The 3,081-nt window shown below is 48.0% G+C and overlaps 1 long non-coding RNA gene across 1 annotated transcript in view; it reads right to left on the bottom strand.

Annotated features, from left to right (window-relative positions):
* Window positions 1-1,284: 1,284 nt before the first annotated feature.
* Window positions 1,285-3,081, bottom strand: part of LOC116526743 — a 9,517-nt gene continuing 7,720 nt past the window's right edge. Inside the window, exon 3 of the long non-coding RNA XR_004258250.1 lies at window positions 1,285-1,371. This is a non-coding gene — a long non-coding RNA (uncharacterized LOC116526743). The remainder of the gene's footprint in view (window positions 1,372-3,081) is intronic.

The raw sequence follows: 3,081 nt of genomic DNA, 5'->3' as shown, positions 1-3,081 counted from the left end.
AAAAAAAAAAAAAAAAAAAAAAAAAAAAAAAAAAAAAAAAAAGCTTCTTCTCAGCCAGACCCAGTAGCTCACGCCTGTAATTCCAGCACTTTGGCAGGCTGAGGTGGGCAGATCACTTGAGGTCAGGAGTTGGAGACCAGCCTGACAAACATGGCAAAACCCCATCTCTACTAAAAATACATAAATTAGCTGGGCGTGGCGGCAGGTGCCTGTAATTCCAGCTACTCAGGAGGCTGAGGCACGAGAATTTCTTTTTTTTTTTTTTTTTTAAAGTGTTGAGACGGCGTTTCGCTCTTGTTACCCAGGCTGGAGTGCAATGGCGCCATCTCGGCTCACCACAACCTCCGCCTCCTGGGTTCAGGCAATTCTCCTGCCTCAGCCTCCTGAGTAGCTGGGATTACAGGCACGTGCCACCATGCCCAGCTAATTTTTTGTAGTTTTAGTAGAGATGGGGTTTCACCATGTTGACCAGGATGGTCTCGATCTCTTGACCTCGTGATCCACCTGCCTCAGCCTCCCAAAGTGGTGGGATTACAGGCGTGAGCCACCACGCCGGGCACGAGAATTTCTTGAACCCAGGAAGAGGAGGTGGCAGTGAGCTGAGGTCATGCCTTAGAACTCCAGTCCAGATGACAGACTGAGACTGTCTCTCAAAAAAAAAAAGAGGAAAGAAGAAAGAAAGAGAGAGAGAGAGAGAGAGAATGAAAAAAAGGAAGAAAAGAAAAAGAAAGAAAGTCTCTTCTCGTAAGTTTACTCTATCTGAAGGTGACCGAGAAGCTCTTAGGCCAGGGAGCTTCCTGGTCAGAAATGAGTTGTTTGGGGAAATGAAATGTCCCCTGGCAGCTTTGGCGGAGGCTGGACTGAAGGTAACTGGACCAGATCCAGGGGTGTTGCTGCAAGGAAGGCGTAACCCAGGAAAGGAGCAGAGAAAGGCAAGGATTTGCTAGATCCTGGGGGTGGAGCCGACAGGATTTACTGACTGATCATAGGTCCAGGAGCATGAGAAGGAGGAGGAAGGCTGGTTCCCAGGTTCTAGTTGGTCGCTGGGGGGATCCTGGGTCAGGAAACCAGACAAAGAGCTGCAGGAGGGAGGGAGGAGATGACCAGTAGGTCTGGGACCAACTGAGTCCCAGGGCCTGTGTATGTCCAGGTAGAGATGGCGAGTCAGCCACTGTGTGGGCAGATCTGGAATTGTAGAGAAAGGATGGGTAAGAATAAGAGCAAGGAGTGTGCTGTGGGTTTGAGTGTCCAGGCAGGGGACAATGGAAGGACTGCACGGATGAAACCACCTTTGCAAAAATTATGACTGTGAAAGAAATCTGACATAGCTGACTCCGTCTTGCTTCCAACCTCACAAGCTGTCGTTATTCACTCCTGGGCATAGGTAAGCTAACTATGGGAAGAATTTATAGTTTAACTTTATTTGATTTGATTTGATTTTTGAGACTGAGCTGTTCCCCAGGCTGGAGTGCAGTGGCTCCATCTCCACTCACAGCAAACTCCGCCTCCTGGGCTCAAGTGATTCTCCAGCCTCAGCCTCCCAAGTAGATGGGATTACAGGTGCCTGCCACCATGCCCAGCTAAGTTTTGTATTTTTAGTAGAGACGGGGTTTCACCAGGTTGGCCAGGCTGGTCTGGAACTCCTTACCTCAACTGATCTGCCCACCTCGGCCTCTGAAAGTGCCATGTGCCACTACACCCCATCTATACTTTAACTTCAAAGCAATCATGATAAGAGCCCCTTCTCAAACTCCCTCCTTGCTCAGGGACTGAAATCACCTTTATAAAACTAACAAATTGGCCACAAGGTTAGAACAATGGCTCAGGAAACATGTCACCAGAGGCCACAAGATTTGTAACCTCCCCAGTTGATCCTATAGACAGCACCACCATTCTAAAACCTAAGCTTGGTGTTTCAGGTATTTTTCAGACCCTAAATTCTGATGGACCAGCCAGCAGCACCTAGATCAGTAGTCCATACCAAGAAACTGGGTCAACTGGTTTTGTGATCCCATCCAGGATCTGACTCAGGGAAAGAAGACAGCTTTGACCCCCTACAATTTTATCCTCAACTCAACCAGTCAGCATCCCACATTCCCATCCCCAGCACTTGTCAAACTATCCTTGAAAAACCCTATAGCCTTCATATTCTGAGGGAGGTAGATTCAAGAATTCTCTCCCATCTTTCTGCTTCGTGAGCCCTGTGATCATTAAACTCTTTCTTTGCTTCAAGATCGGCAGTTCTCAATGCACTGCCTTTTCTGGACAGCGTGCAAGAAGAAGCTGTTGGGTGATTATACTGGTCCCTTTGCTGCAATGTGCATTCACACCATGAACAGTCACTGTCAGCTGGGCATAGTGGCTCACACCTATAATCCTAGCACTTTGGGAGACCCAGGCAACAAACTGAGATGCGGTCTCAAAAAAAAAAAAACAAACATCCGGGTAAAAAAATCATCATGGTGGCACACACCTTTATCAGAAGCATTTGAACCAGAGTGACTCTATCTTGAATAGAGGCTGGGTAGAATGAGGCTGAGAATACTGGGCTGCCTTCTGAGAAGGTTACGCATTTTTAGTCACAGGATGAGATAGGAGGTCAGCACAAGATACAAGTCCTAAAGACCTTGATAGTAAAACAAGTTGCCTTCCAAGAAGGTTGGACATTCTTAGTCAAAGGATGAGATAGGCCATCAGCACAAGATACGGGTCATAAAGACCTTGATGTTAAAACAGCTTGCAGTAAAGAAGCTGGCTAAAACCCACCAAAACCAAGATGGTAATGAAAGTTACCTCTGACGGGCGCGGTGGCTCACGCCTGTAATCCCAGCACTTTGGGAGGCCGAGGCGGGTGGATCACGAGGTCAAGAGATCGAGACCATCCTGGTCAACACAGTGAAACCCCGTCTCTACTAAAAATACAAAAAATCAGCTGGGCATGGTGGCACGTGCCTGTAATCCCAGCTACTCAGGAGGCTGAGGCAGGAGAATTGCCTGAACCCAGGAGGCAGAGGTTGCGGTGAGCCGAGATTGTGCCATTGCACTCCAGCCTGGGTAACAAGAGCGAAACTCCGTCTCAAA

The sequence above is a fragment of the Sapajus apella genome, unplaced genomic scaffold (genome assembly GCF_009761245.1).
Source record: "Sapajus apella isolate SASKATOON/1434 unplaced genomic scaffold, GSC_monkey_1.0 scaffold51, whole genome shotgun sequence".
Classification (NCBI taxonomy): Eukaryota; Metazoa; Chordata; class Mammalia; order Primates; family Cebidae; genus Sapajus; species Sapajus apella.
This window is presented reverse-complemented; position numbering and strand designations above follow the sequence as displayed.